The sequence below is a fragment of the Grammomys surdaster genome, unplaced genomic scaffold (genome assembly GCF_004785775.1).
Source record: "Grammomys surdaster isolate TR1022 unplaced genomic scaffold, NIH_TR_1.0 219, whole genome shotgun sequence".
Classification (NCBI taxonomy): domain Eukaryota; kingdom Metazoa; phylum Chordata; class Mammalia; order Rodentia; family Muridae; genus Grammomys; species Grammomys surdaster.
The window spans coordinates 2855298-2870976 of NW_021604664.1; the positions used below are offsets into that span (position 1 = coordinate 2855298).

Below are 15679 nucleotides of genomic sequence, written 5' to 3' on the forward strand. Positions count from 1 at the left end.
ACCCCCAAGTCCTCCAGAAGCCATCCTAAGTGGGAGGAGTAGCAGCACAGGAGAGGTGGCTGGCTAAGTCATGAAGAAGATGGCTCGGTATGATACAAGGTGGATCAGCCCTGGCCAGAGACCCTGATGACTAAAGTGGGGTGCTGGATGCTGTCCAGAGCTCACCATCAGCTTCCCTTGTTTCACACAGAGAGAAACTGAGGCCCTGAATCAGGACCCAACTGCAGTAAGGGCCAGAGCTCACACTCCAAGAGGACCCTGGGTATGAAAACCTGGCATTGTGGGTAGCCACCAATTGGAATAAGCATCAATATGATCCTTGAGAACGCCCCTATCTATCCCTTTGCAAGAGCCTCCTGCCTGCTCCCAGGAGAGGCCGCACTCCCCACCCCCAGCCTCTGCCTCCTGCCCTGGGAAAGCTAAGGGCCTCCTCAGGCAGGTGCCTACTTCCCAGACCTTGGCTCTGCACCAGGAGATTTGGGATACAGCAAGAAGATTCAGTGACACCCAGTGGGCATTAGTTTCACCACACTGGGGAATCTTTAGGGGAAGGACTGGGCTTTCACTAGCACCAGGTGGACACTGTTTCTAGAATCCCAAAATGGGCCTTTCCACTGTTTAAAGTCAGGGACATTGCTTTGTGGGGCTTTGTTACAGTGGAACAAAAGTTGAAAGAAATGTTCTCCTAGCCAGACTGTAGCACCCCCATTAGGATGAACTGGGAGGGCAGACACATGAGAACACTTCCTTCCTATAATGGTGTAGCTGGATCAGAGCCCCAAAGCACAGCACGGCAGGACATACACATGGCAGAGTAAACCCTTTCTCGGATAACCCCAGTAGTCATACAACCAGTGGGACAACTGCTTCTCCTGGCCATGTCCATTCCTCAGGGGCTGCTGAGTTGCAGAAGCTCAAGTGCCCGTGTCAAGGCCCAGCCACGATCATGATCACAGTACTGTCACCCCAGATAAATGCTACCCCCATATCACAGCAAGCCTGCCAAAAGGCTTCTAGTTTCCGCTCACTGTAGCAAAGTGAAGTCAAGGGTGTGGGTGGGGCCCCACAGACCTAAGGTTCAGGGCTGCTGCTAAGAGGACCTTGAGGGCAAAGAGGCCTGTGTGTGCAGGGAGAGAAGAAGAAAAAGTCTCAGCTCCAAGGACAAGGGCCCAAGCTCCAGGGAAGCCAGACCAGCCCTGCCTGCCAGGATTCCCAAGTCGCAGGCAATTTGCATAATATTCTTTGCAAGTTAATATCAGACTGATAATGATCTCTCTCGCAGCAGAGCGGCTGAGGCGCTGTTACAACACTAAGTAATCATATTTTAAATTATGTTTCCCTTTATAGAAAGGTGTTGCAGAAACATAGACATGAAATCTGTCTGTTGCAGCCCACTGCCAACCACCTGACCAGCTCCAGCACTGCCAGGTGCCCACAGAGCTGTCCCCGAAAAGCTGGTCCCGGGGCCAGAGAGGGGCTACTGGCCATGGGGCACATGAGCACACAACTGCATATATGCATACCTATGCATACACATCTGATCCACCCGCCCAGAAGTCATGCAGTCCTGCCCTGAACTCTCAACTGTCCTGGGAAGAAGACCTGGGGAAAACTCCCTTTCATAGCCCAAAACCCTAGCCAGAAACATCACTATGCCCTTAAATAGTCACAGGTAAAATGGAGGATGGCGGGGGGGGGGGGGTCCTCCTATCCCAGCATCTTAGCTCTTCCCTGGGGAATGAGTATACCCGACACCCCAACCTGGCCCTCAGGTTCACACCCTCATCCCTCTAGGCTCTCCCTCTTGCAAAGCCACACCCCAAATACACATCTTAAAGCCAAGGAGGGAGTGGGCTCTGAGCCTGCCCAGTGAGGGAGTCAAGCTCTCCGTTCTCTACTCTCTTCATTTCAGGACCAGGACCAGCCACTCAACCTCTATTTTCTTAAAAGCTTTCCCCTCCTTTTTTTTATTTAAGAAAAAAAAATCCAATTATAGCACAAATCTCTCAGCAGGGGTCAGTGTGGAATAAGAATAGCCAAAGTTAATGGACATGACACAGGCAAGATAAATGCCTGAAGGGTTTCAAAAGTTGTATGATGCAGATTTCATTAACATTTTAATTGTAATGTATCTTTTTAATCTTCTCTCACCCTAATGGCTTTATAGCTAAAAAAAAAAAAAAAGAAAGAAAGAAAGAAAGAAAAAAACTGCTGACAACAACAAAAAGTATCAATACACAAAACTTAAAAAAGGCCCTTAGCGGCACAATAGTAACCAGATTAAATGAGCAGAAACTGTGTTAACATTGTGATTTTTAAAAGCAGAGTCAAGAGTGCAGCAAAAAGTGGAGAAGGCAGAGAAGAGGAAGCAGCCAAGGACGAAGCCCCAGGGCTCAGTAGGGAGGAATGCACCTTATACAGGTAGCAGCCCACAGCCAAACCCACCACCAATGCTAGCAACATAGACAGATGGGAGAGACTCCAGAAACATCAGAAGCTGTGGCCAGCGTGCCCCTCTCTCCCAAATAGGGTTGTGAGTGAGAATAGACACTCAGCGGCCCCCCAAAAAGGGGCTTCAGCATTTCATGTTGGAAAGACTACCTCACTAACAGGCACCAAACCCTACTATTCCATCAGGGACTCAAACCACTCTTGACTGTGGACATATTATTACCTCTGACTTTTAAAAATGGAAGTTTTCAAAGTATTCTTGGATCTTATTACAGAGGAATCGGGACATTTTATTTTCAATCAACAAACATTCCTTGGGGGCTGGCTTTGCTGGACCCAATGTTCTTTACCCTAGGTCCTCCTGCCTTCCAGACAGCAATCCCTCCCCACTGGAATGCCAGGGAGAACTGGCCACCCCAGGATCAGCCGGCTCACAGGCCTGACTCCCTGCTCACCCCCCTGGTGACTATATATGGGCACTTTCAGGCCCCAAGTTGTTCCCGCCCCATCCCACCCCTGCCTGCTTCCCAGACACCAGCAAGGGGCGGGCCTGGAGCTGGAGGCCCATCTGTGGCTGGATGCCCTCCTGGATGCCAGGCCTGGTGCAGGGAGGAGGGGCATGATTCCTAAGAGCCCCAGCCAGCCCTTCCCCAGGGACCTGGAAACAACTCCAGAGAAAAAGCCTCCTTCTCCCTGAGACTGAACCAGCCTCCCCTTAAAGGGCCAGCAACATTCTCACCAAGGGTCTCATCATGTCAAGGGCAGCAGGCTAAGCAGAGTCAGCTTGGAGGCCTAGCATGGATCCCAGAGAGGGAGGGTCACACAGCCTGAGGAGGGGGCAAAATCTCCAGTAATCTGGCCTCAAATTCCTAATCCAGTAGCTTCCCAGAACCCAGGCTTGGCACTGCAGATTCAGGGCTGGCAGAGGCTGGGTCAGAGTCCACTCTCTGCTCTGCTCAGACTCCTCTCAGGGCAAGAGACAGCATGAGCTCCAAATTGAGGACAGGCCTGTTCACAGGCCTGTAGTCTTGGAGAACCAGACACACAGAACTCTGCTTCTAAAACTCAAATTTCCAATGTTAAAGACAGGCCTGGCCACCTGCCGCAGAGAGCAGCCTGGCTCTAGGTGCAGGTGATGCCAACAGGAGGCAGCCTAGAAAAAAGTGAGAGTCGGCTAAAACAGCAACAGAGGTTGCATTGGAGAGCAGGCTAGAGCAGCCACCTCGGCCCAGATCACATGCTGCTTCTCTAGTAGTAGGGGCCCAGGGGTGGGGGTGGGGACGGCGCAAGGCTGAAAGGGGGAAAAAAAAAAGGAGGAGGCAATGGTGGGCAAGGCTATGCGCAGGGTTGCCCGCTCCTGAGAAACTAAGCTGGGTGCTAACTAAGCTTCCCGAGCCACCTCGTGATAACTCAGGGCCAGGCTGCTCATACTGCCTGAGTAGAGCAGTCTTGGCAAGTCAGTTCCTAAACAGGCTCTAGTACCCCTTCATCACCTAATTACACTCAGGCAAAGCAGACTTTACACACTCCCCCACCAGCCAGGCGTAGGAAGCCTGCACCTGCCAGGAACAGCTACAGCCTGGTGTCCCCGAGGCTGGTGGTAACTGCCCCTTGCATTGAAGAAGTGTCTCTTGCACTATCGCATGGCTCTGCTCCCTTCTCCAAAAGGCCAGACCTGAAGTAGGGTGTAAGGACACATACTTGTAAACCCAGATCTTAGAAGGCTGCAGGATCAGGGGTTCAAGGTCATCCAGCTATGTACTGAGTTCAAGGCCAGTCTGAACTACATAAGATTCTGTCTCAAAAAAAAAAAAAAAAAAAAAAAAAAAGCAAAGCAAAAGCAGGTCTCAAAGTCCACATAGGTTTCCTCAGACGAGGATGACCCCTAGGAACACTGCCATGGGTACCCTCATCCAACCCCATTCCAACCAGCCATGACTCTTCAGAGCTGGAAGGCAGCCTATGTCGCCCTGAGAGCCCAGGCCCAGCAGGAGGCCAGCATGGGCCAGACACACATAAGCAGCTATCAAGGCAAGGGTAGGCAACTGCAGGACAGCAGCACATACTGGGCAGGGGGTGTACATAGAAGTCACTTTCTCTGATCCTCACACTGAGGCTTTGTGGCTTTGTGGCAGAGGAAGGTAAGGGACTGAGGTCTGACAGTGGTTCGTGGTCACTGGACCAACAAACAGCATACACTCTCAGCAGCCTGGGAGGCCTGGTAGTTCATCTTACCCCTTCACCCAAGGAGAACTCCCTGGAAATCACCGGGTGAGAGGAGCAGAGCCCAGCAGATAGGAGAGGGGGAAACTTCATGGGCTATGACATGCATGCATACATGTCTGAGGCAATGAGTACAGAAAACAGTGAGGGTTGGCAGCCACTGGGTGCCATGCACATTCTAGGATCAAGGATGTCAAAGGCACAGACCTCAGAGGCAGGGACTTACATTCTGATAAGGCAACCACAGCGCTCAGCTTCTGCCCCATCAGTGCTGGACCCCTATGCCAAGACCTGCCTAGGCTCAGGAGATCACAGTGGCCACCATGAAAATCAGGCAGAAAGGACCTCTGTGGCACCCCAGCTCACCCCCTGAAACCACTCTTATGATAGGATAGTATAGGTTCAAGAACTAGTCTGAAAAAAGGTTTGGTAAGGTTGTCAAATTCATGCACAAGCCTTCTCCCAAGAAGCAGTGCTCTGGGCACCCACACGTAATGCCGACAGTCCATAACACAGACCGATGGTGGATGGTGAGCAGCTCAGAAGCAGCCTGGCGCCCAACTCCTGCAGCACAAGCGGTTCTCTCTGATAGTGTTTCCCAGCATTCTAAATGGCTTCCAGCTCCCGGAATCAGCAGGGTTCAGATGCCAGGGTGCACAGTCTTCATCCAGCACCATCCTGCCATGGGCATGACTGCTGAGGGAAGATCCGGGCCACTGTACAGTGACAAGAGATACCTTGTTCCACTTGTGCTAATTCCAACCAGCTGGCCCAAAGAACAGGGGCCAACTGCCCTGGGTCACCTCTTTTCTTCCCTTCACTTGGGCTCCAGCCAAGGTGCCACCCAATGAGGAAGTGTCACAGAGCATCCTTGAAGGAATGAAGAGTGAAGGACACTGGTGGAAGAGTGGGTAGCTCCATGGGACTGGAGAAGATTGTCGGAGGGTGAGACAGGAATGTTGGCTGTCCACCTCGTAGCTGAACGCGCTTTGTCCCCTCAACTGTGAAATGAAACATCACAGCCAACCCTCCCAGAACATTATATCTAAAGACTACACAGTAGAGTGCAAAGCCCCACGGGACATCCTGCCCTCAATGAAGGATGAGGAAGAGGACAGAAAAGGGAACCAGAGGCAGAAGAACAGGACCAGAGGGCTGCACCAGGGATGAGCAGAACATGAATGTGGACACATGAACGTGCACATGAATTGCTCGGAAGGAAGAGTTTTACTGGACCAAGAACGTGACCCGGCCACCCAGGCCCATGGCCCAGCCCACTCCACCCCCAGACAGGCTCAGCTGCAGCACTCCCCAGAGCTACCCCTGAAAGCTAGTATAGAGAGCCCAACAAACTATCTAGAATCTCGAAGTTGAGGGAGTAGGGTACAGTGAGTGTTGCCGATGTCAGTCAGCTCCAGGGAGAATGGGGGAGCCCACAAACCCTAGGGTTCAAGAGAAAGCACCAGGAGGAAAACAGCAGTAAGCGGCGCGGAACAGATCTGCCCATGAAATGAACCCAGAGAAGGGCTAAAGTGAACCCACAGACTCCCGTAACACAGGCAAAGAAGAAGCGGGAACTGAGTTCCAGCCTCGGGCGAAAAGCCTTGGAGACAACCAATCTCACCTCCCCAGCCCACACACCCTTGAGTTTTCTTGGAGAAGAGTCCGGAGACCTGAACAACTTTGCAGAGATGCAGAAACAGGGACAAGCCAAATGCCCTCTCCCACTGCGGTGAAACCCAATGTCTCCCAAAGTTGGAGTTGGCACCGGAGAGAAAGAGAGGCAGTGACGACCCCTGGCACTAACCGGCACACTTAGCTAGGGAAGACGGACGCGGGCCGAATCTGATGCGCAGACGCGCTGCCTATGACCTGGCCGGCCGGGAGGGGTGTGTCCCCTGCGCCCTGGCCAGAGGCCAGTGTCATCGGGGCTTCCCCTCCCGTGCGGGACGAACCCGGGGTCTCCCGTGGCCAGTGGACCCCCAACGGGAAAGGAAGGCGATAGCGCGCCTGGAGTGCCAGCTTTGTCCGGGTCGGGGCCAGGCTCTGAGCCGGGACACCTCGGCGAGTCGGCCTCTCCGCCCCGGGGCCAGCACGGAGCCCCAGCGCGGCCCGCGCCCCACTCGGCCGCGCCCCGGGCGCGCGGCGGGCACTGCGGCAGGCGGCGGGTGCGCAAGTTGGGCGGCCGCGCCGCGGAGTTTGCGGGAAGTGCGGGCGGGACGACTGGCCCGCGGCGGAAACCGCGCGACGCGCGCCAAGTTGGCCGTACCTGCGGGCACCCGGCCCAGTCCGGCCTGGGCAGCTGCGGCGCCGCCCGCGGCAGGAAGTGTTCCGGCGTCCCCGAGCTCCGGCGCCCGCGGACTTTCTCCGACCTCGCCCAGCACCGGCGGCCGCACCGCGGCGGGGGCGGGGCGCGGAGGAGGCGCCCGCGGGCTGTTTAAAGGGACAGAGCGCCGAACGCGCGCTCCCGCGCGCACTCGTCGCCAGGTGGGCGCGGGAGAGGGAAGCATACAGGGGGTCTGGTGTGAGATCCCGAGAGTTGTTGCTCCATGCCTTCCGAGCGCTTAGTGTCCAAGTCTGCACCGGGGAAGGGGATGGGATCAGCGGCTGAACTGGGGTAGGACCTGGAGTACCGAGTCCCAATCTCTTAATTCTCCGCGGCCGCACTTGCACCCACCAGCCTTGGATCGAAAATCGCGTGACCGAGCAGCCTTGGATAAGTACCACCGGGCCCTGGTGCCTGCTGCCCACTGACTTACAGCTATGTGGAAGAGGCTCTTGCAGTATTCAGGCCCAGTGGAATCCAGGCGTGTGACAGTGTCTCCAGACATGATCAACAGTGCTCTCTGTTTGCTCAAGGCCATGCTCTGATGGACAGAGATGTGGTTCTAAGTCAAGTGCTTAGAAATAAAACCGGCTACATGCCTCAAAGTACCCAGGAGTCCCCTTTATTGCCCTCCCAACCTGAGTCCCAATGTGTGCTCAGGCAGCAGTACCCTTTGAGGGTCACAGCCATTTTGACCCTATGCCCACACGACAGTGCTTGCATAAAAATAAGAATGGCACCAGGAAAGAGGTCATGAGCAAGGTCACTGAGGAGGAAGGGCATTAAGTGAACAAAAGTTGCCCTGTCCCTCCCCAAGACCTCAGCGCTGGCTAAGGTCATTACTAGGTATAAGCTTGGTGGAGCATCTTTGCCCATGCTTGGGTCATAACTAACCCTTGGCCTAAACTTCGCTTCAGCTCTGCTTCTAGAAAACAACTACACCCCAAACCTCACACCAACGCGCACACACTAGCTCATTCCCCTGCCGGCCCACCAGGAAAATGGATAAGGAACCTCAATTCTGAGCTTTCCCCAGAACATCACTTAGATCTAAATTTGGTCCCAGGTCCAAAAGCCCACCCCCACACTGTCAGCCTATTGAGGGCTGTCTGACATGTTCAGGAAAGGGGGGCAAGAGTCTACATGCTGGAGACCCTCAACCACACGTGGTTGAGCTAGAAGTAACTTGGGCATGGTGACCTGGCAATGAGCAACGCAGGTACCGCATTCCTGCTCCACACAAGTAGGTGAGCAGGAGCAAGGCTTTGAGCAAGCCTGAGGCCCAGGCAGGAGATGGTAATCACAGGGGAATCCTTCAGGCTCCTAACTTTAAATACAAGCTCCAGTGCCTTTAATCCCACCACCGGGGAGGCAGAGGCAGGAGGATGTCTGTGAGTTTGAGACCAACTTGTTCTACAGAGTGAGCTCCAGGACAGTCAGAGATACATAAGAAAGACCCTGTCTCTCAAACAGACAAACAAATGAAAAAACCCAAACAAACCAACAAAGCAAAAAAAAAAATGAGCTCAGGACACCAGAGCTGTCTGTAAGACACTAGTGACCAGGGCTAGGTCACCATGTACAGAAGGGACCCACAGGTAGAGATAGATAGTGCCAGGAGCCCCTCCCATACCCTCTAGTGAGCCATTCAGCACCTTTCAGTGCATATTTGTTTCATCCTTTAAGTTTGTAAAAGTTACTATTAATGAAACATTTGGCAAAGCCAAAATCCAGGGTTTCCTAGTGTGCTGAATACAGCACTACTCCTAGCCCAAAAAACTTTTTTTGGTTTGTTTGTTTGTTTGTTTTTAAAGATTTATTTATTTTATGTATATGAGTACACTGTAGCTGTCTTTAGACACACCAGAAGAGGACATCAGACCCCCTTACAGATGGCTGGGAGCCACCATGTGGTTGCTGGGAATTGAACTCAGGACCTTTGGAAGAGCAGACCACTCTCCAGCCCCCTTGTTTTGTTTTGTTTTGTTTTGTTTGTTTGTTTGTTTGTTTTGCAAGACTGAGTTTCTTTGTGTTGCCCTGGCTGTCCTGGAACTCACTCTATAGACCAGGCTGGCCTCGAATTCTCAGAACTCCTGCCTTTGCCTCCTGAGTGCTGAGATTGAAGGCATGTGCTATCACCACCTAGCTCATAAACACTTTCTTTAATGAGTGTTAGATTTCAAACTTGGGACAAACGGCTGAGTTGCCTATTTACTATATCAAAGTGAACCTGGTTGCCAGCTTCTCCCAGCACCCATCAGTCCTGGTTACAGGGCCCTCCTAGTTGGCATTCTTGCCCTAAACTGTCCTACCCAGGGCACTGGGTTGCTCTTCCTTATATAATCCGATCATTTTGGTTGCCTGCTCTTTGGGTCCCTTGGTTGCTGCACCTGGTTCCCCTCTCCCTCCTTCCCCCCTTTTCCTTCCTTTCTTCCTCTCCCCACATGTCCCAGCTTAGTCTGGTCATGTTCACTCTGCACTCTCCTAGAAGTCCCTGCCTCTGACTCTCCCACATACCTGTAATAAACCTTTTCTTCTATCATACCTAGGAGCAGTTCTCTCCTTTCCTTTCTTTTTCTTTCCTTTCCTTTTTTTTTTTATTATTCAATGATATATTAGGAAAATACAGGTGTCTTAGTGGATAAAGCTCTTGTTCTGCAAACTCGAGGACCTAGGTTCAGATCCCCTAGACTCACATAAAACCCAATCAGACATGACTGGTGACTCTGGGTTTAGGTTGAAAGTCTACTTCAGTAAATAAAGTAAAGAGCAATCCAGGATACCTGACATCTTCCTCTGCTTTCACATGTATGTGCACACGTGCCCACACGTGCAAACACCTGTACATGTGCAGAAAAAGGCAATAGGTAGCAGTTGTTTCTCATGCATACATGAGCATTTGCTTGCCTCCTTGCATGATTTTTATGCATGCATGCATGGAATATTTACAAGTTTTGGCCTGGCCTGTGTCTGTGCTCAGACCAAGAACATTGTCTAACGCAACATTGACAGTGAACTTATGAGGTCAGTTCTCCTAATTCCTGTCTTACACATGAGAAGAATTCAGTTTAGGAGGAAGATGCGCCAGCTCAGGCTCACTTACTTGATGCTCTGCAGTAGAGATTCTGCAGAGTGAGGACTTAGCAAAGTGTGGGTGGCCTGTGCTGAGTACTCCTTGCACTTGGTCAGTGTGGAGGAAGGACTAGCATGTGGCACCAGGACTTAGCTCGGTGGCAGAGTGCTTGCCTGTCCTGCATGAGGCTTTGCAGCCCATCAGCCTTGCTAACAACAACCACTGTGAAGGGCAGGCTCACCTCCATCTGAGCCCTCAGAGTCTTCACCCTTTATCTGGAAAACACCAGGCTGGGGATAGCCATAAAGGTAGGGCCCTAAGTAGCCCTGTACTGGAAACCTTACCAAACAAAACTCCCATTTTTGGGGGAATTTCGAAAGCATGGGAACTTTTGCCCCCAGATCTGAAGTGCCCAGAGGCCTGTGAATAGGCTCCAAGCTGTGTGTCTGAATGCCCAGGACTAGGATGAGACCCACTTTCTTCAATTCAAGACCTGTGCTTCCTCCACCCATGATGTTACTGAATAAAGACCCACATTCCACCTTCAGCATGATCACAAGTGGTAGCTTCATCGGCTGGACTTCCTGTCACCCCTCTCACACCCTAGATGCAAGCTACCATTTTCTACCAGTTCTGGGACTCTTCCCGCCCCATTGCCTTTGTTCCAGCTGTCATGAGAATTAGCTATGCCTAGCTACCCATTTCCAAATACAACAAAGTGACAAGTAGTGGGCCTGGTTACAAGCATGCCTAGAATCTTCAGCTTGTGGAATCAAGAGAATCAGACTGTCAAGGTCCTCTTCAGCTACATAGCAAATTCAAGGCAGACCTGGGCTACTGTGGCATATGCCTTCAGTCCTAGCGCTTGGGGGGGTAGGGGGGAAGACAAGTGAGTTGAAGATCAGCCTAGTCTACATAGTGAGTTCAGGTCAGCCAGAACAAATATAGCTAGGTCCTATCTCAAAATATGCATGCACACCACACACACATGCACATAATACAAGAAAAACAAAGGAAACTTATCCAGTATGTCTACATTAGGAAGAGGGGCAAACAAAGGGCCAGTGAGTCCCAAGAATGTCTTCAGGGTTCTGACAGGTTCAGGATTAAACAGAGGGCAAATAAAGAGTTCAGCGTTCCTGACCAACTCGTGGTCCTGTTCACCACTGGCTCATCAGTTTCTTTTTTTCTTTTTTCTTTCTTTCTTTTTTTGTTTTTTGTTTTTTTGTTTTGTTGGGTTTTTTTGAGACAGGGTTTCTCTGTGTAGCCCTGGCTGTCCTGGAACTCACTCTGTAGACTAGGCTGGCCTTGAACTCAGAAATCTGCCTGCCTCTGCCTCCCAAGTGCTGGGATTAAAGGTGTGCGCCACCACCGCCCAGCGGCCCATTCAGTTTCTGCTCTGCTCTGCCCTGCAAGTTGGTCTGATAAACTCTTACATTGTTAACATGTCCATTGCCTTTTGAACCTAGGGTTCCACACATGCTATGCAAATACTCTACCACTGACCCAGGGCTCCGCTCCCAGCCCTAATGTGTTCATTTTAAAGATCAGTATCTTTACCTAGGAGGAAAGGCTGTTCTGTGGGGCTTTGGAAACCAAGAGGAATCCACAGGGAAAGACTATGGACAACGACTTTTATCTATTGCCTTCAGCCAAAGGAGACAGTTGAAGGCAGATATGCCAGGACTCTGTCCTGCTTTTGGTTACTTTGTGGGCCTAAGCAAGGTTTTTAGCACAAGTTCACCTCCTCCCCATCTTGTTTTAGTGCCTGGAGTGACACAGTCTGGCCTTGAACTCACTGTGTAGTCTAAGATGCCCTTGAACTTCTGGCTCTGCTCCCTCTCCCTTCAAATGTTAGAATCACGGGTTAGGTGTGTACTACCACACCAGGATTATTTGGTGCTGGAGGTCAAACCCAATCTTTGTACATGCCAAACAAGCATTCTATTAACTGAGCCACATCCTTAGCCCCCAAAATGTCTTATAAATGCCCATTTCCCCTCTGCATGTCACAGGAGTTACCTGGCACTCCCTGTCCCTGCTTGACCTACATATACAGGTACAGGTCCTGTTTTTCCACTGTCTCATCTCTGGCTGCAGCAACCCACAGATGTCTACAGCCTGAGAGCCTGAGGCTGTCTATATTCCTGTCCTGGGAACTGCCTAGGGATGTGACAGGAGGTTCACAGGCTGCTGAGAAACAGATACCTTCACCATTGCCTGAGTGCTGGCACCTCTAACTGCACTAGGTACCCAGGGTACCTAGAGAGTAAGGCCAGACCCTTTCACAGACCTTTACCTGAAGTTCTGGGCTCAGAGGGCTGTGCTCTCCATAGAAGGCTGTGCTCTCCATAAGAAGGCTGTGCTCTCCATAGGAAGGCTGTGCTCCCCATATGAAGGCTGTACTTCCCAATAGTAAGCCCAGCAAAGTAACCCTCAAACTGGCTGGCTTGTGACTCCTAGGAATGTAAGTGGTCAAAGGCTGTTCCCAGCAAGACTGGTCTAGAACACAATGAGGGGTTTCACTCCACCACTGAGCAGGAGCCACAAGCTGATCTCTTGCCAGAGCACAATCCTTTTGGTCATCTTTGGATACCATAGTTATCTTAACTCTAGGTCCAGAGCCTGGATATCCAGCTCACCTGGCACAATATCCAGCTTTGAGCCACCAACAGGCCAAAGGAAGATGGGGTGTATGAGTGGAGTCCCTCCTGCAGAACATCCCGTAAAGGCTCTTGTCCTTGTATCCCAGTCCTAGCCTTGAATCTAGTCTCTTGGTAGATTCAAGATTCAACCTGCTCACTGGCTGGGGCCACAGGCTGTGTCTCTAGCCCCTGCACGGAGTCTACCTCGCACCAGGAGTCACCCTGAGCTTCAGGGTGCCTCCATCGGCTGAGATACTGCGGCTTCCAGTATCTTTGGATCATTCCTCGGCCTAGTCCTAGAAGCTTCTAGCCTCCATACATCTTATCTAGGCCAGAATGTTTTCAGCCTCTGAGACTCGCTGCTGAGTAAGCTCACCCCTTCTAGTTCTTTCTGAGTGCTGGCTGGCTCAGCTCAGCTGTTCTGGCTCAAACACCTCTCCAGGGTGACTGTTTCAATCTGGCTTCTCTCTCAGCCTCTGACTGAGTTGCTCTGCTTGGCCTCCAACTAACTCTCTCATCCTCTCCTAATCTGGCTCCTTCTCAGTCCCTGGCTCCTTCTGTCTTCACCTGTGTCCAGCTTTTTCTCTCTCTAACCTGTCTCTGTAAAACTGCCTTCTTTCTTCTCTCTGCTCTGTTCCTCAGGTAGCATCCCTTCCCTCTCACTCCTTGTGAGAGTTGGACAGATCCTATTTTGTTGAATCTTTCTCAGATTTGTCACTTTATCTGCCATACAATTAGACATCACTTTCAAACATGGGTACTTCCTTTTTTTTTTTTTTTTTTTGGTTTTTCGAGACACGGTTTCTCTGTGTAGCCCTGGCTGTCCTGGAACTCACTCTGTAGACCAGGCTGGCCTCAAACTCAGAAATTCGCCTGCCTCTACCTCCCAAGTGCTAGGATTAAAGGCGTGCGCCACCACTGTCCAGCGGGTACTTCTTTCTACAAATTAACTTTACCTTCATTGTTTGGTATTAAACGTGTGTACTAAGGGCAGGCGTGTCTATGTATTCTAGCCAGAGGGATTAAAGGTGTGTACAAAGGGCTGAGCCACACCACAACTAGAAATAGTTTTTCTCAGTAAAGAAAACAATCTTGAGGTTCACAGTATGATTAAATATCTTGCAACAAGCTTCTTAGTTCTTCTGTCTCAGCAGAGAACATAGACCCTGTGAATAAAGTGTATCAGTGAGTTTTGGGTACAGTGTACATGTTGGTACAGTGTTTTCCCAACATGCACAAACCTCTGTATTCCTGCATTGCATAAACTAGGTATGGTACACACCCATAATGCCACCATTTAAGAGATGGAGATAGTAGGACCAGGAGTTCAAGGTCATCCTCAGTGTCATATTGAGTCCAAGGCAGGAGACACACATCAAGCTGCTAATCCTGGAAGCGTCTAGCCTCTGTACACTCTTATTTGGCCTAGAATGTTTTCAGCCTCTGAGATTTACTGCTGAAAAAGAAAGGTAGACATAGCAAGGTTCCACATCACTCTCACTGTAGCAGCTGAAGTGAAAAAAAAAGGAAACAAACAGTCAGGGCTGAGGGGGATATGGGCAGTTTAGAATCCTGTGCATGACTGGAGAAATGTGGCCAGGCAGGGTCTGGAGAAATCACATGGCAGGGCTAGAGTGTTGGCTCAGTGGTTAAGAACATGCTATTCAGCCAAGCAGTGGTGGTGCACACCTTTAGTCCCAGCACTTGGGAGGCAGAGGCAGGCAGATTTCTGAGTTTGAGGCCAGCCTGGTCTACAGAATGAGTTCCAGGACAGCCAGGGCTACACAGAGAAACCCTGTCTCGAAAATCAAAAAACAACAAAAACAAAAAAAAAACCCAAAAAAACAAAAAAACCATGCTATTCTTGTAGAGAGGACTTGGGTTCAGTTCCCAGCACCTACACAGTGACTCACAGCCATCCTACCTCTGGTTTCAGTTCTAGTGCTCTCTTCTGGCCTCTTTGGGCACTGTGTGCACATACACATAGGCAGTGAAACACTTATCATACACATACAATAAAAACAATACACCATTTTAAAAAAAGAAAATAAAAAGAAATCCCTGACAGAGCCCCCCACCCCCACCCAGCTCAGCACACTGGATGACCAGTCAGTCCAGCAACACCTCCTTCAAGTGAGCACCCCAAAACAGGTGAAAGCAAAGACTTTCGGGTGAGTAACAGTGGTTGGGAGCTTACCCAGTATGTATAAGGCCCTGGAATCTATCTCCAGCACCACAAATAACAAATAATTAGATAGAATAATTTAAAGTAAATAAATGAAAGCTGCTGTGAATGAGATTACCTTCACACTCAGGTTTCTGTTGGCATCCCAATCAAAGGTGGAAGCAACAGCAAGCAGTGAAGGACACTGGGTAAGCTCCAAGGGGCCCATCCACACAACACAGCAGCCTCAGCCTCAGCCTCAGCAGGGAGAAGTTTGACACCTGCCACCACAGAGATGGCTCTGAGAAACTAATGCTGAGAAATGAGCCAGTCTCAAAAAGGTTCTAACCTGTGAGCCTTTGCTCCAATGAGCTCTCTAGGATCCTTAGGTCCAGGGAGACAAAAGGCAGAAGGCGGCCTTGGGAGAGGGACTGGGCAGCCAGGGTTCAAGTGGAGATAGTTTCTACAGGGATGAGTTCTGGTAACAGTTGCCCGTTTGATTGAGATGCTGCAGTTTATGTTGGTTCTCATCCTAAAGTGTCCTGCAGGTACCAAGAAGAGGGCAGGAGTAGAGTACTTCTGGCCCCCACTGCTGAGGTGAGCCTAGAGAAAGCACTGAGAGCCACCCTGTGTTGTGGCCTGCCCCAGTAAGCCAAGGCCTTCCTACTCTGTATGAGCAAAAATGTTGGAGAGGGCTGCTCATGGCAACTGTCTCCTTGTTCCCAGGGCAGAGGTTTCTCCATCTATCTATCTATCTATCTATCTATCTATCTATCTATCTATCTATCTATCTATCT

General features: G+C 50.8%; 1 protein-coding gene across 4 annotated transcripts in view; it reads right to left on the reverse strand.

The window, feature by feature from the left end:
- The window catches only part of Nacc2 (NACC family member 2), a 78035-nt gene that overhangs the window by 61588 nt on the left and 768 nt on the right, over positions 1 to 15679 (reverse strand). For 2 of the 4 annotated variants that reach the window (XM_028772920.1, XM_028772921.1), the window contains exon 1: positions 6944 to 7046. The exons of 1 other annotated variant lie outside the window; for it this stretch is intronic. The gene's annotated coding sequence lies outside the window, so the exon portion shown is untranslated. Of the gene's footprint in view, positions 1 to 6943; positions 7067 to 15679 lie in introns of those variants that run through there. One more of the 4 variants, XM_028772917.1, reaches the window with a different exon arrangement.